The following is a 23,487-nucleotide window of genomic DNA, read 5'->3' on the forward strand; positions in this document are numbered from 1 at the left end:
TTTTAAGTAACAGTCGATGCGTTAATACTGAATTTAGACACTTTCCATGTCGAAAAACGATCGAAGAATCCAGAAACGAAACCGGTGACACAGTTGAACGCTCCCGATGTATCTTCTCTATGATATACGCGCGACCGCTTAGGCGTCTACCGTTGCCAGCTCGTTTGTCGCGAACGTATTAACACGTAGTAAACAGAAAACAGTCATGCGCATCGGCAGTATCGCGTTCGAAATGTCAACAACGCGACAGATGTCCGCGCCATTTATTCGTTAAGCAGGCGAAAGAGCCCGCGGAATAATACCGTGAACGTAACACGCGCGGGACTGAGACGGGTCGGCGCGATTAATACACTACTGGGTGTTCCGAAACGAGCGTCCGGAAAATTAACAGACGCGTTTTAATTACAGGCTCCTATGTGTACAATACCGGAGCGACGAGCTCAAAGGCGTCTACGCGCGGCAGCTGCACAGACGGTCTGGAAGGATCAAAAGCTGCGACGTGCCTTTTTAGCGACTCGGACTGTTAAGGAAATACCCTCTTCGCCGCGAGTGCCACGCAGCCACTCGACTCCCGAGGTAAATGGAGGTGAAAGATCAACATTTCGAGGCTTTTATCGTTCTAGATATTCGCGAAAAGAAGCGAGGCGTGTCCCGTTAGTTTTCCTCCAGCGTGTTCCGCGGCGAAACGGTTGACACCTTCTGCCGACGTTCGTCGTGAGCTTGCTTTTCTGATAGCTATACCCGATTTTTCCATTGATCGATATCTTTCAGCTTTGAGCAACGCGACAAGGTTCTTTGATAGAGATTACCATCTGCATGGATAAAAATGATGAATGAAATGAATGAATATCCGTTTTTGAATACCGCTATGCTTACCTTTACCGTTTTACCGTGTTATGGAAGCGTTTATTTTTCAATGAATGTTCCCCGACCGAATATTGTAAGGGCTAGATACAACAGTGCGCTTTTGTGGCGAGGACTAATCTAATAAACGAGGGCTAATGTAATATATATATATATATTGTAATCGATTGACAGTACAAATAGAAATATATAAATATATAAATTTGGCAGTCGAGATTATAGATGCCATTTTTTGAGCAACTTTAAATAATAAATAACAGAATACAACAAAATATGATAAAAATATACATTCTTCTATTATCAATATTTATACTTTCTTTTCGTTTTCTTATGTAATATAATATTGAGCATTTATTGTAGTATAATTATTTCAATTTCAATTTTTCTTTCCCTTTATTCATCAAGATTCTTCGCGTTTTCTCCAACAATCTTCCAATATTCGTGCGACAACGATCGAATTTTCCAGACTAATTGAACGCATCGCGACCGTGTCCCTACCACGCGTTTGCTGCTCGGTCCGCTCGGCCACGGTCGCCGCGGGACCTTGCTCGAGCACGCGCGCGTGGTTGTTGCGCGACGTTAAAGCGCATTGTTCCCTATCGGGTTCGTTTACGACTCGCGTTTTCACGGAAGGCGGGAGATAACGACGGTAGCGTTTAAATTGCAAATTGGGAGTTTTCTAGAAACCGGTCACCATTGGCGGAGCGCGAGCATACACCGGACCCGGACCGTTGACGCAGTTTCTTTAAGTGCGTTTTTGTCACCGAGACCGTGGCTGCTTTCCACGGCATGGCGCCGTTATGTTACTAATTACGCCGGAAAAAATGGAATACAGGACGTTACAAAAGCTAGGAACAAACTCGTATTACAAAGTGGACTCCTGTTAATAAAGTAAGGAGCTTCTCATGCAAACAGGTAACAGGTAATGGTGATGGTAATATTGTTTATGCAACATCGTTAGCAGATAAATTGCAATAGGGGTTAATAAGATTAAGGACGTAGAATTAACCCTTCGTCTTTTTGTAATGAAATACTGAATAAATTATTTATTGTACATTAACGAATCAATGGATTAAATTATTTTATTTTAATATTTCATACTACTCAGATGACATAGAATTTAATATTGAATGTCGAATTTTATAATTTTGCCATATCGGTCCAAATGATGTTAGTGAATCTCTCGAGTGCAAAGGACTAAATAACGTTGATGCAAGTTTCAAAGTACAAAACGAAGAACCGAGAAGGCGAAGTGTATCGGGCTGCAGAAGGTTAACCCTTTCACAGACCATTAAAAAAAGGAAATACCCGAAATAGCATTCAAAATAGACACTTTAGCTCGCCTTATTTTATCTGTACGACACACGAACTAAACTTTTTAACAAAATTCAATGTGTCTTTTCAAAGAATAAACAAATATATTTGGAAAGAATTTAGCTTATCCATATAACATACAGATTAAACGTATCGGTAAAATTCAGTTTGTCTCTAGAACGTACATACTGAACATCGGAAGGATTAATACGTAATACAGATTTTGTCCCAACACTTTGGAACACCCTGTATTCCTTCCTCATCATTATTTCCTTTGACGAGGCCGCGATACGTGGCTTTGGAACGACGCCGAAACGATCGACGACGATGCGTTTTCCCAACGCGGCAGCCCCGGACAATGCTTCCACGTTCGGCCATTAATTGGTCGATTTTCCAATGCGGAAACGCTCGCCTCCAGTTTCGCGAATCAATTTACTTTCTGCGTGACTGCGGGGGTAGGGGATAGGGGTTGAACACAGTCGAACGACATTCAACGGAGAGCTTTTTGTTCGGCGGGAGCCCAGCACCGCTGGGAATTTAACGCGTTCCACTAATCCGTTTTGCGAGTTCCATTGTGCCGAGAAACTTCGTGTAGATCTTCGCAGCGCGTCGGGTTCCGCTGGAAAATTTATTTACTTGCGGTGGGAAATCGATCCAGAAAGAACGGAGAACACGAATGTCGCTTGTTTAATTTCTATACTAAGGATTTGTACGCGAAACTAAAATATTCTTCGATTTAGGGAATCTAGCGCCAAGTAACAAGTGCCTTTTTTAGAGAAATGTAATAACTAAAATAACAGCATTTTTGAATTTGTAGGAACATTTCCATGTCTCAGATCGATCGTGTTTGTATTTGTTATGAATAAATAAAATTTTATGCAGCGTGTTAATTTGTATATAGCTATGGAACTGTAACTTACTTTCATTGGTTCCGGCCATTTTGGAATTCAATGAGAAATCTTTATAATATGCTTAACGTTGTACATGCAAGATTTTTAAATGAAATTCTAGTATTCCCGAGGTTCGAACGTCTGCCAAAAACTAATTTGCGAAGAAAAACATACATAAGACACGTATCTCAGGTGCCAACGCAACATTTGCTATCTTTTCGCATTGAAAGCCGCGGCGGCACAATAGAATCTTCCTCTCTTCCCATTTTGTGTCAGTGGGTCGCAGTCCCTCTCATCGCTCGTTTCGCAACGCACTCGTTGTTCAATGATTTTCCGTTTTACTTAAAAAATTCATGCAATTAATTGTGTATCGCGCGTAACTGACATCGCATTCGTGTCCGCCAGCTCGTGACGTTGCTATTCATTTTTAATTCCCCTCTTTCTCACTTTGACAGGCTGTTTACGTACGTCGCGTGTTTCGCAGGTTAAAAGGTTTAACAAACTGAGTATCCCCAGCAGACGCGGCTTGATCGGCGATTACTCACCGTCCCACGAATACTGGATGGGTCGCCGGTGACCCAGATGCCGGGACACACGTCAGAACAGAAACGATATGCCAAACGCGTCGCGATATTAGCTTCAAAAAGTACAGGGTGTCTTGGAATTCGGAGTGTGTGTCGGAGAATTGAATATTGATAATGTTCGTGAAATAATTTATCAGTATTGTGAATAAGACTTTATTAATATATGAATAAAATATTTGTTGAAAATAACATTATCGAAGTGTCTATCTGGCACACTTCAAATCTCGAAGAATCTGGTGAAGCACATTAAATGTGGCTTAGCTCCAATTTTTGTTGTCTTCAATGTTTGTAAAATGCTCCTGTTTGTTTAAAATATAATTCTGAATAGTTTCAGAATTCTGTCATCTTTCGAGGGAAACATAGAGATTGCAATCTTTAACTGTTTGTGTTCTTCTTTCGATTATTAATTCGAAGATTTGAATGAATCAAGATGTAACTGACAGTTACATATTGACTGTAGTTTGTAAATTGTTTTTAAAGTTTACGCTATTCTCTAAAGGAAAGAAATTATTTTTCCTTTAATGGTTGATTTGCCTAAAATCTTGAATGCCTTAAGACAATGCAACTGTTCCGTCAATCCCAAAGCTTCAAATGTCTCAATCAGATCCACAATTGTAGCAGTATTCGAGACTTATGCAATATTACGTAACTCATAATAACTCCAACGACATAATAACTAAACGACTAATATTTTGATTGCATAAGCACATATAAAATGCACGTCATGTTCTCAGTATAATTACTACATTTCGAAAAATCAGTCATTTCCATCCTCTCCACAGTTTTCCGGAATGAAACGTTTGAAAACTGTGGAGACACCCTGTACCTCGGTATCCTGTTCACGGGACTCTTGCAAAACTCGAATTCTTGCGATCCCACTCGTTAGAGAGCCGGGATTTGCATAATAGATTTACAGCGGGCAACGCGTGATATTTCAATCGAGCAGCGTGCGCATGTTTTTTCCCTGTGGCGCACTTGAACTTCTCGAAATGTCAGGGAAGTCTGCATATCACGTTATTGGGACCGTTCGCGAGCGGAAAAGCTCGACACGCCGTGCACGCGCGGAAAATCCGCGCGTCATCCGATGTTTTCCGATTGTTTGCTATGATCCTCGGGTCGCCGCGACTTTCTCGCTGTTAAAAGGAAACAATGGGACCATTCCGAGCGCGAGCGCAACGTCCCTGCAATCAATTTCGCGCGGGAGTAGCGGTAGCAAAGCGCACGACCGGTCAATCAGTTGGCCACCGTCGACGGGGTCAGCTTTCATTCGTATTTACAAGCCTGATTTAGTTCTTGTTTACATTTTCACTAACCCCACAAGGTAATGCGGGGTTAACAGAAATTATGTTTAACCATTTTACACGGGAAACTCATTTGTCGAGGGTAAAGGTAATCTGATTTTGATCACAGTTCTCGCGATATTGATGTTTGAAATACGGTAGGATGCGGTATAACGCGATTAAAAAATCCTGTGTTATAGAGATTTTACGTTTACAGATTTCGTTTAAGTTCCATCGACGTCGTCTTTTGAATCCAACTTCTTCCTCTACTTGTATCATTTTCTTATGAAGAAGTGCACTTTTATTTTTGAATTTTTTAATCGTGTTATAGGGAGTCCTACTGTACTTTTATCCGTTTTAGAGTGAAGAGTGTTTATAATGTTTATTCTTTCTTTTACGGTTATATTTTGAATTAGAGGACATTAAAATTAATGCAAAATAGTGAAACGGCATTTGAGTTTTACACTGTACCGATTTCGTTCTCGAATTTTTCGGTGAAATTATTCGCTCTATATCTTGGATATATATAACGTATATATCTTGGAGAATTGTATAGGTGTATCAATTACTTCATTAGAGTTTTGACAGTTTCTACTTTTGAACAACGTTGCCAATAATTTCGAATTGTATATTCTAACGTTCATTTGGCAGATCAGGAACATATTAGAATAGTAAGATAGGGAAACACGGGATTCGAACAAGAGGAATTGGTAGATTCAACGTAGAAGGTATGTTATTTCGATCCTTTATGATTCAAATTACATTCAGGCCTGCAGCCTAGTATTTTCGTCGGTATAATTAGTTTTCATATATACATATATAAATGCTATTTCAAAGCTACGTTCGTACATAATGCAACACAAATATAGGAATAGAACGATGTAGGTCTAACGCATGATAATCAAATTCAGCAGCTTCGGTAAATTTGAGGTAGCTGCCTAACCTTTAGTTACTATGTAACTAACTCTATGTGCACACCATAACATTTGGAGGTCGTTCGAAAGTTATCCTTAATCCTCCTACACTGTTCAGTTAAATGTTATATCAATACTTCGTACATTAAATGGAATTGAATGTAATATCGAACTAAAAGACGTAACACCATTTCGTCAAATAGCATTATATTCTAAAAAGTAAACGAAATCAAAAAAGAAATGTAACAAATTTCATTGTTCACGAACAGAAGTTCCAAAGAGAAACTTTCTCTATAGACTTCGTTAACTATTTTGCACATTTTATAACCATTTTATGGTTAATAATTTACTAGACATAAAAGTGAATCCCATGCAAAGATTTCACAAAGATCCGTAATTAATCATATACAAATGATATTTAATTTTAACTCAAAGGAATAGAATAACATTTGTTAATTTTTGTTCGAAATCTCCATTAAGAGCCTGACACGATATGATAAAGCAAGGGGTCAACGTTGAATATGTTCAATTCATAAGAACTTTGCTTCTTTCGTGATAAAAATTTGTAGAGGATTTTAATGGGAATTGTTTCAAAGCATTGTTCGAATTTTCACGTTCACCTGCTACATTCTCGATGCCATCCCTAGCTATTGCACAATGCGGGGATTGCGTGGCCCGGCCAAGTACAGCGCAATGCCATGATGTTAAATGCAATGTCGACGTTGCATCGTCGACGCGTGTTGCCTCGATAACAGCTTCGCCCACCAGGTGCTGCGTGCACGTGCGTGAAGGGTGTACGCGGTGGCGGAGGGCGTGCCCCTGCCAGGATTCAATCCCGCCATTCATGAAGGAAGATTGAAGCATCACGCGAGATCCTTCGCGAATAACAACATTCTCTTCCTATTCACCGCGCCGGCTAATTAAACGGCAAATTTTATGCATTTCACAATGACTCCTTATATTTTTTTGCATACTCTATAATATGACGAATGCAAAAAGGGTGACTTTTATGCGAACGAGTTAGAATAATAGTAATCCAACTCTTATTTCTGAGTTCTCGGGCGAGAAAGCTTTTGTGAAATATTTTTGGTTAATTAGATATTGATATTACAGTATCGTTGGTAATGTTAATCATTACTGAATATTAATATTAATAATTGTAATACTAATGTTTAATATTAATAATGAAAGATTTGATATTAATAACTATATTACAATGTTATAAAAAATATGAATTACTAATCATTTCAATGAAGCTTCTCGATTATTTTGTTTGTTATTTCTTCAAATTCAGGTATGAAGTGCTACTTATAAATAGTGTTTTACAGAAATATGGTTTGGTGAAGAGCCCATTAACAGAAATGTTAAATAAATTAGAACGCCTCTTAAATGAATTTTTCCGCTCGTAGATACATGGAGAGTAAAGTTGCAAATTAGTAGAAATTGATTTACGCCACACAATTTCGTAATCGTCCCGCGAATATCTTTCGTCCCGATTAAACACCGCATGCGATCTCGAAATTGTTCGCGCCGCTCCGAGAATGTTGATCTTTTTTGGTCACGTTTCCCGCCCATCTCTTTCCTTAATTGCATTATATAATCCTGCCCGGTGTCTTCCGGTTGTGTAACCGAGAATTAATAAGCCAGGTTTGTCGGATCGTGGACAATTCGATAACCGCTGGTGTGTCAACGGAGGTGGTCTTGATTTCGCCGCGTCGATTGCGCGGGACGTGTGCATTGAATCTTGAGGAATTAACGACTTATCGATGAGCATCGGTAATCAAGTTAATGGATAGGTAATCTAGGGGAAAAAAGCATTTCATTATCGATTTGGAATTTCGGTGGCTTAGATCACTTATATCTACGAAGAGTTTCAGTCAAGAAGTTGATAAACAACTCGTTCAACTGTCATATGGAAACAATGACTTTTACCGTTAAGTTTCCAGAACGCCTCAGTACATTATTTCGTAAATAGTGACGTCGACTTTGATTGATGAAGTTACCGTAATTTTTAAATCTTTAATTTTCGAGATTTAAATGAACGAACATAAATTTTTCCAGGAACAATAGACTAAATTATAATAAATGTCTGTAACGTTTCTTTTATTCCTCGGGTTTTCAATTTCTGATTCTACGTGTTATATAAGACCTCCTCTTCCCTTGAATCAACCGCGGAAACTATAATCGGGCAAGTGCGTCGCCAGTAATTTGTTAGTGATAACGGTTATCGGGGAGAAACGATAGAAAATCATCCGATCGGCATTACTCGGGAAACGTGTTGTTGACCCATTTAGATCAAATATATCGGGACTACCCGGGAAATAAATAAATCGTGCTCAGCGTGGAGAGTGTTTTGCTGTTTTTTTCTAAACCGCCGATGTTCATGGAAACGTATCAGCGGCACTTGTTTGTTTATCAACTTTCGTTCTGTTTAGATAAATATTGTAGCTTCGCCAGTTGCGACAGCGTTTCCTGTATTTGCTCTTGTTGTGTGCAAATTTTTTGTGATTGTACGATATCCTGTTAAAAGAACTTCAAAGAATTTTCGTAGAAATAGAAGATTTCAGTATTCATAAATTAGATGGACAGAATAACTTAATGTTAACTAGATAGATAGAAACTTAATGACCTGTTGCTTTATTGTATAAGAGGTTTTAGCGACAATTTCAACGAGAAGAGTCCTTATTACCAGTAAGATAAATAAAGCACACTAAACTTATCAATCCCTTTGCAAATAATCTTGAAAATTATCTTGTTCTGAGTTTATCCTTCAAAGTGTATGAAAATACTCCTAATATAATACTGACTGTGAATGGAATCAATTAGTGCATACTATTTTTTCTCACATATAGATTTTTCGAAGGTTTCCATCCTGTAAAATTTAAAAGTCCTAAGTGTTCTCAGTCTTTTGTTCTAAAACTTCCACATAAAACGAACGCCTGATAGATAATCTTGCTTACGAGCCCACCAGACCATTCTCTTAATTACCACTTCCCTTCGCACATTAATTACGATCGCCGAAGAATCTCACGCAACAGGAAATCGTTACCGATCGAGAAACCTTTTCAATGGCACGGTGCAATTATTTACCGAAACAGCACGCCGCCGTTCGCGGTGATCTAAAAATATAGTACCCGATTCATTCGTATAGTTAATTCGGCCCAATCTAGTCAATGAAACTGTCAATTAAATAAAACAAGTCTCTTGACCGGCTTTTATCAGGAGTTTTCTGATTCGTCGTATCGTCGATCGGGTACCATTATGATCCGGATGAAAGGTCAGACTCCACTTTCTCACGCTATCTGCGGCGTCAATGGCTGACACGTGCTCGATTCCTTGGCTTTTAATCGAACCGTAATTAGATTGCGGAGTTGGGCAAAATGTGATTTGATTGCGCATTAAGACTAACAGTCAAAGTGTCACTCTTCATCTATTTTATAACAAATTCTTTTCCTTCAGCTATTAATTCAGCTTTGGCTTACTGTGATTATCTCAATTTCAATTGTAAATTAGTAACGAGTGTTTATTACACTCTTTTTATTGGAGTGGATAGCTAATGGCTTCACAGTTCAACTGTTTAACAGTCCGATAGTTTGGCAGTTTGATAAATTAATTTGATTACAAGAAGTTAATCAGCAATCAGAATAATTCATTTCACGTTTTAAACGTCAGATTAAATTTTGCCCGACTCTGTTCGATCATTACGATCAGGATCGAAGGAAGTTTCTTGCTTCGGATCTACGTCACCGAAGAAAGATTAGCGTCTTTCCAGCTCCTTTTCTCGGAAACCGATCAGTTTCTGGTATGACAAAGTGTTTGTTTATTGTTCGCGTGATCGATGAATAACATTCGCGAGATCATCGATCCCTGGTGTCGGGGGTGTCAAAGGTCGTGGTTCCGGCAGAAACGGGACTCCGCATTCACGGAGTTCACTGATCATGACCGACTCCGTCCAGCCAGCTGGTATTGCTCAACTGACTGATCGCGAGCTCGGAATTGAACGGACGCGATCGAGTCCGCGAATATCGAGGCAGGGGCACGTGAGTGATACGTGGATCGAAAATTTCCGCGGCGGAATGTTCCGTTTTTAACACTTTCAGTGCAGAGCGTGAAATTTTGGAGATGAAAAGGTATGTTTACTTTTCCACCCGTTACGTAAGGCACAAACATCGTAGGAAAACATGATTCATGGAAGACGAAAGTACATGCTCCGCATTTTATAGCAAGCCCAGGTAGAATGCTGTATGACCTTATATTATTAAATTGCAGGAGTTCAAAGATCGTAAATTTTTCAATCACAATGTGATGATCATTTACTTTTGTGGAGTAGTGTATATCCATTATGTTTAAAAAATGAGATTTCTTATTTCCTGTATTAGGTTTACTTCCCTTTCTTTCATTAAGATTCGATTCCAATTCTTTTATTAAGTTTAATTCTAGTTCTTTCCTTAGGATCGAATTCTTCCGTTATTTCTTTTATTACGCTTTAATTATCATTTTTTTCTATCTCTTAAAATTAAATACAGCCGTAAAAACTATCAAAAGATTTAAATCGTTAACAAATTACGATAACATCTGTAACGAAGGAGAAAGAATCCGTTAGAATTGAGAGAAGTCGAAAATTTGGCATCGTCATTGCTGGGTTAATTGAATCCGTGGATTCGTGCCGGCATTTGCGTCAGTTCCGTTTACGTGACCGACGGAATTCCGCGGTCGTGGACACCGCCGCCCGGCGTGATTTCTTAGGCAGCCACCGCGTTAATTACCTCTCTTCAACGTGTTCGGGACCAGGCAGTGTATCGTTTAACCGTGCCAACTATCCAACTATTTTTATGCGTCGAAGATTTATGAGTCACTTACAGTTTCTTGAAGTTCGTTAGCAGTTACGAATCACTCTCACGTTACACTCTTAATTATAAGAAATACTTTCAACTCGTATACACATAAGCCGTATTTAATCTCTTGCATTTAATTCAATTCAATTTTGATACCGAATCACATTCGTGACTCACTGGTATTTCCGGTTTGAACAGACCCTTCTTGATTGAAACGTAATTCAGTAGCGCTCGATGAGTCCTCGAAAAATGATTCATTACCGGTTTCGAGTAACTCGTTCTCGAGAGGCGATCGAAAGAATAATTATCAGGAAAGATCAACCTCGATGATCGACGAATTATCAGATGAAATGTCGCACGTGTTTCCAATCGAGTCTACTCGGAAATGTTTGTCTGCTGTCGTTTCTATATGCCAAAAAATACATTTCGTGTGCTCGTAACGATTAATAGCAAAAATAAAGGATATTCATTTTCCCGAATTAATTTTATTAATTTCATTAATTTCACAAGAGGAAGATTCTAAGGTCTTGAATTTAGGAAGTTTCCTTCTTCTTTGGTTTCTAATGAGACGATAAAATGCGGAGGAAGCAGAAAATATACTTCGAATGATTGCATCGATTACTAGAAAAAGTAAATAGTATCTAATTTCCCGAATTTTACGGGAGAAAGATTCTAGAGTCTTGAATGAAGTAAGTTTTCTTTTCCTTTGGTTTCTAATGAATCGATAAACCGCAGGGGATAAAAAAGTCGAATCAAAGGCGTGCACGCGATCGAACAATAAGGCGGGCGCACGGCCATTGATCGACGCGTGCTTATCAGAAATCAAGCCACGCTTTCGTTCAGCGATCGCGGCGAAACCTATTACAAGATCGTTACGTAATGGCGGCCGTGATTTTGAATAATGCAATACGATTCTCATGCGGCGAATGCCCAATCTCGTCGGACGGACGATCGTTCTACGGTTTCTCGTTGAATTTTTCTTCTTCCAGTATTATACGACAGAAGAGACTACGTAAGTATATCCTTTTATTCTCTTTCTTTCCTTCTTCTTTAACGATGCAATTAATACCTGTCGACTCGAAGGAAATACTAGTTCGAACGTTCGCTTGGTTCGACGCAAGGTGAAAGCAGGCAGAGCATTTCGGGGCCTGCATAATTAGCACACGTATAAATAAAAGTGATTTTCTGTTGACAATTGGCACTTTCTAATCTGTCCGGTTATAGGTAATGTATTCGCATAATCTCTAAAAGTGAAATTGAATTAATTTCGATTGGCTGACAGATGATATGATTCTTTTCTATGCGGAATTGAGTTCCGACATCATTTGCATGGCAGGAAACTTGATAAATTCCATTTAATCATAATACTCGTAATAATCGTGGTACTTGTGTAATTAAACAAATTTATCGGTTTCATTAATATAAGAAAAAACCGGAAACACACGATAATCCAAATTAGTCTGTTGACAGAAATAATGTTAACTATTTACATGTCATCCCAGTAGTAGAATTTTAAAAGTTTATCAGTTTTGTTAGCGATAACAAGGCGTTTTTTCATAGACATTTTAGTCGCGAATGTCTGTCACAAATGCGCAAAGTCCGCGGTTCGATAATTATAGCGGCACGATTACCATAATTGAAAAATCAAGTAAGAACTAATGGAAACGATAAAGGAAACGGAATCGACGTCGCGATCGTTCGGCTCGTTTTCCTCAGTAACGAGGAAAAACTATGAATTTTTTCTGTTGGTTCGACAGGAGCGACGACGCCGTGGCATTTATCTTGTTTCTCGCTTCTGTAATTTGTTCCTGTTCCCTTTGCCCGTCTCCCATGGGCGACGATTGTCGGTCTAACCCTGGTCGGTAATCGATCGACGATCGACCGGCCTTCGAACGATGAAATATTGCGCGCAACAGACTCACGGCCGTCCAAGACATCAATATTAGTGGGTCAGTTAGCACCAATGAGACTGGCTTCCTCGGTAGCATCGTAAACAATTACGCGATCTTTTCCCCTTGATTTTGTGGTGACGTGATTTTCACGACGTTAACAATTACACCTCGCGAGTTCTTTGTTCCTGGATACGGAAAACGTGCTCAATGAGGTATGACGTGTCTTTATTCCTCTGTCAATCCAAAATTGATGAAAATGCTTTCTCTCGAATTAACAGCTTCCCTGCCACAGTGATCCCATGGGATTGGAGCTTCGAAATGACTTAAAAACAATTATAATTCATAAGACAACTGACGTCGAATAAACATGATCAATAGCGTAAATAACTAGACAGCAGTGTAAACACAAAAAGAATTGTGATAGCAAATAATTAATAGTTGTTCCCTTTTACCACTGTTACAAAGGAATAAGTGATACGTAAACCGCTGATTTTTTTCGTGGCAGTCAACGTGTTAACATGCAAGAATTTTCCTCAATAATCGGAAAGCGTTAATATTTCGTATTTGAAATAATATTAGCCTACTACTTCATTTTTCGGAGAATACAAAGTACTCCTTTCAATACACGAATGATTTCACTATAGAAAATTACTGATACAAGTTCCCCACGTTTACTATCGATTATAGGAAAATATTAATCGGTCGAGCAGGATGGAATACAGCAGATAAACAATAACATAGAATCACCGATAATGGTTTACAAAAGTGTGTAAAAATTATCTTGCAAAGAGACGTTAATGTTGACGTAGAAGTATCCAAAGAACCATTTTGTATCACGTGCAATGAAATCCCATTTCCAAATATCCGGTCTTTAATATGTTAATGCTGCAAAATCTACACAAAACTTTTACTCGCGGAGAAGTATACGACAAGAGAAGGTTGAAGTGATTCAATGATTTGTTAGTAACCTTGTATTTCAAATATGAAAGTCCGACGTCGTGAATATGACGAAGTTGACACTAGAACTACCATAACAGTCAAAATGTTTTCTTGTTTCGCAATTATTGATACCTTAAAAGCATTGAATATTCAAAATGATTTTGAACCTAAATAATCTCGCGTAAATACTATACTGAATATCTGAAGAAACTGACAGCAATCTGTTACAAATTTACAGGGATTACATATCAGTCGTATTAACACTTTGCACTTGACAGTTTTGTGCTGGAAATATTCGACACTCTTTAATAAAATATAGAGGATGTTTGTTCCAACTAATGTAACTAATTTAATCGACAAATTAAGGGATAAAAGTATTTTACCTTCATATTTCACATAGCAATACATTATGCAAAATTCAATATTAAACATTCAACTTTATAATTTTACTGTATCAAACCAAGTGATGACTGGGAGTCACCTTTCCTGTGCAAGAGATTAAATGCTCGGTAGTTCTAGTGTTAAATATCGTCTCGCTGTTGGCGACGGTAACGCGAAACAGTGACCAGAAAAATCGAGGGAATACCCGCGGCCGGTGGAAATCTCCAGTGAACCCGTGCCGGCTGTCGATGAACGATAAAATGTGGAAACGAGGATAGGCCGAGTGGGTGCGCAGCCCGACGACGTGATCGTGAAAATTAATTGGATCTGATTTTTCGCGGGGCTCGCGGGCTCACCGGCCATGGAATTGATTAGTGAATTCTTATTGGCTGCCGCGACGGTTTTCATTCCGTTCTCGCCACGATAAAACGATTTATATCCATTCCGTTCTCGCCGCGGCGAGATTGAGTTCCCGTGACTTCTTGCACCTGACTTCGACGGAATTCCACGGAAAAATGGCTGGCGACGTTTGACAGTCGCGCTTTCGCTCGCGCGACTTTCCAATAACGAAAAAAGGCGAATATCTGAAACGTCTCTTCTGCATGATTGGTTCACGTGAAATGTCTTTTTCGCGCAAGTGTATTTTATATGTTTAGAAGAAAATAGAAAAAGGAGTATTAATTTCAGTGCTTTTTGTTAAGTGATTTATTCGGTATTGTTGACTTGGCTTCGCTTTGCGTGCTTTTAACGGTTTTATTTTTGAGAAAATGCGGTTTGGAAAATTTAGAGACGGTGTAAGAAGCTGGTGGAGCTTTATGATAATCTTTTCAGTTCTAACATTGTTCTTTTGCATGCAATGGCAACATTTTTTCGACAGATTCATACATTTTTCCCTAAAACAAGCTAATGTATGTCCTGCGGTGTTTAGTTTTCTAGTGCAATCCGTTCCTTTTCTAAAACTAATGGTAAATTAAATAATTAGAATTAAATCTACTTTTCTGTATTTAGTTTATTTGTATCTTCTCTTATATATTACAATTATTATAAATTGAATTATCGTATATTCATTAGAATTACTATATATCAATACATATTATACTCAAAGTAACAACAATTTCTACCAATATCTACAAGAATTCACATCTACGAAAACGATACAGAAAAATTTTAAAAAAATTTCACCAGCAGGTAATACGACTTCTAATAAAACCCACCATCGTCAATTTCCAATAAACATCATACCACCACATTTCAAACAACAAACGTTTCATTAAGTCTCTAAACAACAAATCCATTCGCATCTACAAATACAACGTGCCGGTATTCCCAAGAAAACATTGCCAGCGGTTAATAAAACTTTGAACAGAACGTCCCGCGGAGCGTTAATTTCCGCGTCTTGGTCCGCGAGTCGTTACCAATGACGGAAAGATGCGCGATGGCGGCGCATAAGAACCCTCGCTGGTAATACCAATATCACCTGACACGACCGATCGATCCTCCTGGTCGCAAGTAGGGTACTCGACGGTACTATGACCCGTGACAGTATAATTAGTTCGCTCGACGGCCCCCAATTATGGAACGGTCCAGGGTCTCGTGTTTCAGCGACCTTGGAGTGGGAACGTGTCCGGCACTGGCCGACGATTATTTAACGCGACATCGCATAATCGTCGGCTACGTAACGACAGCATAATTCAACGATGTTACGTTACAGGCCCCTGTCTCTATCCCTCCTTCCACCTAACTTCACCGTTCGCCTCGGTTCGCCGTGAACCGACGTCCTTGAATTTCACTTCCCGGCCGCGTCCAATAAAATTCGATCGCGCGGGATACACATCGATGTTTTCATTCGATTAGAATCTCCCCATCGCCGGGACAAACGCCCGCGAATACTTCCTACGCTCGACTTTGTTAACCTATCGCGATTGACTCGATTTTCTGGTGCTGTTCCTTTCAGCAAACGGTACTCTACTTAGGAATTTTCTGGTGACATTTCTGTGGACTATTTATGAAGATCTTTTGGTGATTTTAGCGTGGAATTAGTGGGCCACTTGTGTGTTTTTATTTGGGCTTCAAATTCGTTGTAGTATAGTATTTTGTAGAGATTAAAATTAGTTAGAACTAAGGAAGCTATAGGCTTAGCTTTTCAAAGGATTCATTGATCGTTTCAGCTTGCGGTGGCCAACGTGACTTGAAGCTTGTATTAGATTTAATAAGAGGATGATATCTTTGCAAAGTTTGTTAGGAAAATATATTTAAGGAAACTGATGAAGTAGTTGATTCGTTGCTACTATAGGTGATTAAGAAAATAGGACCGGATACTTAGCTACAGAATTTTGTAACTTGAACAAAAATTTATTCGTCACTTTCTGCATTCTCCTTTGTCTTACCATTATCAATTTATCTCACTGGGTCGCCTATAACGATCGGATATTACGAATCCCCGACAATAGTATTTCCCGTGTCTCGCAACTCCATTTTTTCCTTACACATTCTAACTGCGGTTTATTACCACAGTCAGTCCAGCAATAACACTAAAAAAGGGTAGTAAAGTGTCGCGGTTAGTCTATCGTATGCTCTAGAAGCGTAATTGTCATCGTGGAAGCCACAAAGATTTCAGCGTGTTCCCTCGACCGAAGTCCTTGGGCCGTTCAGAGTAAACTCGTGCTAAAGATAAGAAGCCTGGTGCGTTTCGCGAACCGCACTCGTAAAAATTCGAAGAGAACGGGACCGCGATGGCGTCTCGCCTAAAAATATCGATGCGTTTAACTAAGAGAAACAAGAAGAGACGAAAGAAAATCGGCAAGAAAAACAAAGAAAATTCAGAAAACGTATTTCAGTTTGTCGGTGAATCATTGAGACGGGTTAATTGTATTTAGCAAAGGAAAAGGCAGGATAAAAATGTTCTAAGTTAACGATGCCTCGGCGAAATTGTTTTATCGTGTTCCACACATGAAAGGAAGGGTGAAAGATTAAAGGTGAAATACCGTAAGGCGAAGAGGCGCTCGGAATGTTCTAGATTAACGATGAATCAGCAGGATCGGTTAATTGTGCATAAGTGCGCCAGGTTAGAGTAAACGGAGACGAAGGGTGGAAAAGGTGACAGAGGCAAATGAGGAGCGTTCGAAAACGGCCACTGCCAAAACGTCGATGTGGCAATCGCCGCCGCGTTCTTTCGCTCCGCCTGCCAGCTCAGCACCTCTGCCATCGTTTTAATTTAAGACACCCCTTCAAATGTCACGAATACGCATTCCGTTTTCGCGCCTCGTCTCGTTGCCGGCACGAAAACATCGCGCGCCGTGCCACAGCGTTTCCTACCGCGTTTTCCTCGTCCTCGCCGGACTCGTGACTCATTTTTCGGGCTCACGGAAACGATCTTATGCAAGACGGATCGCGGCCGTTCAAATAAATTCCAGTGGAAAAATGTTCTCGCGTCGATCGATCGTCTTTTACTCGTTTCTCGCCGTAGGATACGCGGGACGCCATATTAGACTTGCTATTCAAAGCTATGAGATCTTTGAATATTTGATTCGTTGACTGCGACCGGAATTTTGTAGAGTTTTCAACTAAACATATTTTTATGTTTGCGCATATTAAATTCTCCGATGTGATAACCGTATGCGATTTTATTCATTCATTTGACACCAATTACACATCAGGTATATAATACAGTACCCATCTAAAAAGACTAATTACACACGAGTAAAGTAAAAATTAAAGGTGATGTAGATTGAAACATGTGTTTCAGGTTAAGACTTGAAAATGAATTTTTGAAAAGATTCCAATATTTCTATATAAATCTTTTCTATAATTTTTATATACAGATTTTTTAAATATGTAATGTAAATTGAAGAAAAGTTTTCATTCTTAAGTATTATGTTTAAAAAAAACCCATAGTTTCAAATAAATTAATTCTTAATAGACTGAAAATATTTGATGTGCCTTTTTCAGCATCCCCTATTTTAGCTACATCTGGCATCCGTGTTTAATGTCTCTTCGCAATCGATATCGCTTTTCTGCAGTGTTCTACAAGATCTTTCGTTAATCAAAGCATACAGAATTTTTCAGTCCGCGTACTTTTGTATCTCATTTCGAACAGTTTTTCCGGTTGTTGACAACGTTAGCTGGGCTTGAGTCATCGCATTCGGTATGGCGTGTCCGCGTTATCCCGCGTGCGTGCCGCCACGTCCGCGTCGGGGTGCGCGCATTTTTGTTTCGCGGGCTGTAGATGGAAGTGAAAAATACGGTCTGGAGCCTGGCCAATGAAACTATTCCCAGAGCAAGTGGCATAAATAGCGTTGTTGTGGTGAACAGGCAGCAACCGCTAGCTGGATCCTCTTCGTGAAACAGGAGGCCACTTTCCGCGAAAAGAAAAAGTCGACGAGCGGTCGCCGTGCGGACCTCCACGCTGCCAGCTGCCGCGGCCCGCTGTTTTCATGGAAACTTGATACGGACCCGTTGCGAACACTGAATATTTATTTACTGGCATAAACTCTTTTTCGATATTGCACAAGAAGAACCATGCAACAGTTAGAAAATCGTGGGATCAACGGCGCGTTTCAAGGATCCCCTGTAAAGACACGATTCTTTCGTTAGAGTAAAAAGTCACCTTTCAACATTTTTTTACTTTGAGGTCAATCTATTGTAGGTATAAGTTTATTGTCTATTACCTTTTTATTTATTAATATTATTCTTTGTCCTTTTTTACATATTAAGTTGTTTTATGGTTTCTGTTCCGTTTATCTTACGTTCATTTGAGTTTAAAATAAGAAGTATGAAATTATTAATGTAGAGTGGGTTTATGAAGCGTTTTCATTACGTTTCTGTTGCCACAGAGCAGTGAGAGAATAATTTTATTATTCAACGAGGAATCAGTAATGGAACTTTTGAAAAATCTCGTGAATTCCTGGAAAAAGTTCAGATTTGCTGAATTAATTAACAGCTTGGATAAGTCCTGTTTACGCAGTAGCACGTGTTCAGGACTTTTAGCAAGTCTGAAGCGTGAATCCGAGTGTTAAAATTCCAAGCTCATGGACAATCGATAGCGTGACCTTATTATTCAAGGAACTAATGCTCACCGTATGACATTTTGCCTGTAGGTCAATTAATGTTAAAAGATGCACGTCTTCTTCTCTTGTGCAATGATCTACGATCATCGCGGTTATAATAATATCTGGCGATTCTTTGTCACCGGGGAAAAGAGTACACTGTTTTCCAGAAGTTCTATGTTGCTCCGAATAGTCTTTGTTTTCGGGAAGAAAAGAGAATAAAAATAGAGGGCAACTTATTGCGACGCAAGAGACACAGAACAGTACGAGATGGCCGTTTTCTGCAGTTACATGTTAATAATTCGAGTCTTGGCGCGTTCCTGTTACATGAAAACTTAAAAAATTCGAAAATTATAAATCCGTACGTCTTCATATTTATCAAAAAATCCAACATTTTTTCTCATAAAACAAGCAATATTAAACTTACATCGAAATGGCGGTTTTTCCAGAAGGGGTCAAGGATCAGAACAATGAAAAACGTGAAATTGAACCGAAGAATTGAAAGGGAGTTTGCCATTCACGGTTAGAGCGAGGATAACAATATCTACTGGACAAAATAGAGCAGAACCGAACCGATCTACCATCACGATCGAATCACGACTCATATTACTTGTTGAATATGTAATCTCGTCTACTCACTTCGAAAATGTTATAAGCGCAACTCGAAAGATAACGATGTACCATCAGTTTCTTCTGCAATCTAATTTTTACGCAACGTTCGTTGTTTTGCGAAGTAATTTCCTTGTTAAAATAATTATTTTATATCATTTGAGTGTAAGTGAACCCAGTTGAGAAGTGAGTGAATAATACAAAATAAAGTAAAGAAGTCAAAGGACAATGTTATCGGAAGAAATAGGAGATCGTCTCCATTAATTTGCAATGGAATTTTTATTATATTCTGATGGGACATTGATTAAACTATCGATTCTATTAGAAACAATATACGCATCAATTGGTCGAATTATCGTATTTCAATATTTTATGTTTAATTATATTATACAATAATTAATATTGAATATTGAATTCATTATATCACACGAAATATTTTATTGTTAAAATAACGTAGTAATTAGCGAAGTTACGTAGGTACTTAGGTATTTATATAAAAACGAGATCTCTCGTTCCCGGTGTGCGATGTGTTAAGAGTGAAGGCCCATTCACACCGAGAGACACACGCCGGTCACTCGGTCGACCGTGGTATTCCTGGGGTGACACACGACGCGCACCTTCGCTCCGATGGAGATGAGGCCTCTCTATTTATAAATGTGGGTCAACGTGGCTGTCGCGCGGCCGGCTCGTTTCGCTGTTATTATGAGTCCACGCGGGAACCTCGGCGGGATCGCGTCCGGGAAACGGGATCGGGATTCCTGCTGTCCGGAAATCGAATCACCCATTCCTCTCTTTTATCAATTTGGTACAAGTAAATCAGATTAGACTCGTCGCCGTTTTATTAGAATGATGAGTTAGTTGTTAGAAACTAAATACATTTGTTAGAACATTAACTATACGTGACTAAGGCTTTAGGATAATGTTGGGCATTTGAAATTATTTACTAAATGATCATTAATATTTTTATTTAATTCGTATTCCTATGGATATTGTAGAAAATGGAATAGTAACTCGTATCATTTTGTGCAGTTGTTATTCTTGATCTAAAGTTGATCGCCAGTTGTTATTCTTGGCGAGAAGTTCTGACCAAATGATAAAATGTTTTCGCTACATTTCTCTAAATTCTTCAGTAAATTGTATCTAGTAAGTATCTAGTAATATTTGTTCAAGCATAGAAGCAATTCTTGTATTCGTCGGTGAGCGCTCATTAAATTCACCAAAGAGGAGGATAATAAAGTTTGTTCATGATGCCAGACACCTCGTAAAATTCGCACACGATCCTGAATCCCCAATTCAGTTTCAACCAGTATCAACCCCACGAATCTTCGACGAATATAGTGAAAGGTGTTTCATAAATTTCTAACGCATCCCTTATTTTGCACCCTCGAAATCGAATTGTATTCTACAGTACTGCGACCTAATTGACAGTCTGTTCGACATAATTTTAAAACAATTCCATGAATAAATAATCCGTGCCGTCTTTGTGCGCGACGAAACAAAATCCTAAAGACTCCTTCCGTCTCCTGTTTCTATACTGAATTAGCCGCTAAAGGTTAGGTTAAAAACAGCTTGTACCTGCACTTCGACTTCTGCATTACTAATGCAATCCCATATCCGTTTTTAAACCTGTTTCGTGATACATTCACGCTGTTCGTCGAATAAAGCAATAAATAAAAGAAAATAGTAATCAATTGGATTTGCAGTATAATTTAGATCGATGAAGTTGTATAATGATACTGAACAAGACTCATCTCGAAGACTTGACCGAAACGTCATTTTGTCTTTATTATTGAATATAACTTTTGAATTGCAATAAACAAATGAATAGAAAAACAACAAAGAATTATCGCATAAAATGAACAACGCAAAGCTTAACAGCACAAATCTAAGTTTAACCCTTTGCATTTCATTGGCTCCGCTGTAGAAACACAATTTGCATTATAGGTGCTGTATCAAATTATACCATTTTTCTTTCTCTTTTCATAAAAATTAAACAAATTGTCAAAAGAAATCGCACATACGAATCCCCAAATACTTAGAAAATTCTTTTTCAAAGTGGAACTTCAAATTTTCAAAAGCTTCGCTATAAAAATGATTTGTGAAGGTATTGATCTACCAATCTACGGTTGATTGTATCCAGCAATGTTCAAAGTGCAACAAAGCAAGGTGACTCCACAGAGTACAATCTCTCGATTTCGCAAAACACGAGATACTTTGTTCAAGAAGACTAAACTTGCAGATATAATACAATTCGTCCGTGAAATAAAGGCAATTCAAAGAGTTCCGCGGCGAACATGCGAGAAAACCGATCGAATTCCGCGCGTCACTGCTCGCCGGTTTCTTCCGCGTGTTTCGCGCGGTTTACGCGTCGGCGATGATTTATCCGTTATTATTAATATTTGCTAGTCGCGGCCGCGCTGAGCATTTTCCAATTTCCTCGGTCGCGCGCATTAGAAGGGTAAACGCGTGCCAGCTCCTACGCGACGGCCGCTGATTTATCGTCGCGTCGCTCGCGGGGACGTTAAGGGTCCGTTCGCGGCGGCGCGCTGTGGAAATTTAAATCGGCAGAATGTGTCGTAACGGCCGGGGAACGCCGGGCGTTCATGGTACACCGGGAAGAACGGCCTTGCTACAATATTAGACGCGACATTAAGCGTGCAACAAAGCGGCGAGCTTGCGGTTCGATCGGCTAACACCGGCCCGTTCTGCCAGATGCTGCTTTATTTTGCGTCGGCCCGGCAACGATCGCTATTCCCGCTTCAAAACAGATCGATCCTCGGCCTGGTAACTCGCGCACCAGCACTCTCGTGTTCATTTGTATCCTTCATCGTTCCTCGTTATTTTTTTTTTCGTTCGCTAGGGAAAAAAGAACTAGGTCGTCGATTATGTTTTCCATGCAATTCTCTTGGGCATTTTTCTCTTATACAGCTTACGTCGATTTCATTGGAAATTCGCGCGGTCTAATTAACCGTTTGATTGAAGAGGAATATGAAAAATGGCCGTGCGTTATGATTATAGTTTCGGTTAACGCTTTCAATACGAGAACTACTGTACCAGTCAGAATGATTTCCTTGTTGCACAATTATTAATACCATAAAAGCATTGATCTCGAAGATAGTTTCACTGGAATATCTATAACGAATATCTGAAGAAACTGAGAATATTGTTACAATTCTTATAGGGACTACATATCAGTCATATACGCTCGGTAGTTCTAGTGTCAACGGGAAAGCTTCACAGAGAATTTTCACGGATCTTAGACGGAAAGTTAAATTTATCTCGGTAACATTTCGTTGCGACTGGAAGCGATAATTTCGTTGAGAAATATATGATTTAAAATTACAAACACGCTTCTGTCGAGCGGGTAATTGGCTCGGCAGAAGGAGCGAACGTTTCCCGTCGTCGACCAACTGTTCAGAGGGAATAAAAAGGCGCGTAGGTCGTTGCGCAATTGAATATTCTTTAATTAGTATCAAGAGCAGGGGAACCGTTCCGGATCAATTGTTCTAATTCGGTGCGCCGCGTATCACTGACCACGAAACAAGCAAGAAAGTTACCGAACTGATTAAAATGTTAGCGCAAGGCGCAGTGTGTTTGTCGCGGGGACGGATGATCGGTGACATTTATTAAAGTTATTTATTACATCGGTCAAGAAAATCTCTTGGCACCGGGACGCGCGCGACCGTAACACACGCTGTAATAGTATATTCGCTACATGTTACGAGACATTAATTCCTGTTGGATCGCACGGAGAAATTCCACAGTGCGGATTTTATTTATAATGCCGTTTTCGGAACGTTCGCGTTAACAAATGAGCAGAAGTCGGTGGCTGCTCGAGTCGTGCAGCTTTGAAATTGACTAGCATTCGCGATTAACCTTTACCATCGGTGCCCTGAGCGGGGGAGTACGGTTATTTATTACTCGTTACTTAATATTAATT

At 39.4% G+C, this 23,487-nt stretch overlaps 1 protein-coding gene and 2 long non-coding RNA genes across 3 annotated transcripts in view; 2 read left to right on the plus strand and 1 right to left on the minus strand.

The window, feature by feature from the left end:
• The window catches only part of LOC116430522 (uncharacterized), a 139,760-nt gene that overhangs the window by 83,609 nt on the left and 32,664 nt on the right, over positions 1-23,487 (minus strand). The gene's annotated exons all lie outside the window — the stretch shown is intronic.
• LOC116430523 (uncharacterized) lies at positions 168-1,216 on the plus strand. Its single transcript, XR_004235728.2, has 2 exons — positions 168-333; positions 409-1,216. It is a non-coding gene; the product is annotated as an uncharacterized LOC116430523 (long non-coding RNA).
• Positions 11,591-20,451, plus strand: LOC143175083 (uncharacterized). Its single transcript, XR_012999715.1, has 4 exons — positions 11,591-11,693; positions 18,205-18,534; positions 18,990-19,299; positions 19,388-20,451. It is a non-coding gene; the product is annotated as an uncharacterized LOC143175083 (long non-coding RNA).

The sequence above is a fragment of the Nomia melanderi genome, chromosome 11 (genome assembly GCF_051020985.1).
Source record: "Nomia melanderi isolate GNS246 chromosome 11, iyNomMela1, whole genome shotgun sequence".
Classification (NCBI taxonomy): domain Eukaryota; kingdom Metazoa; phylum Arthropoda; class Insecta; order Hymenoptera; family Halictidae; genus Nomia; species Nomia melanderi.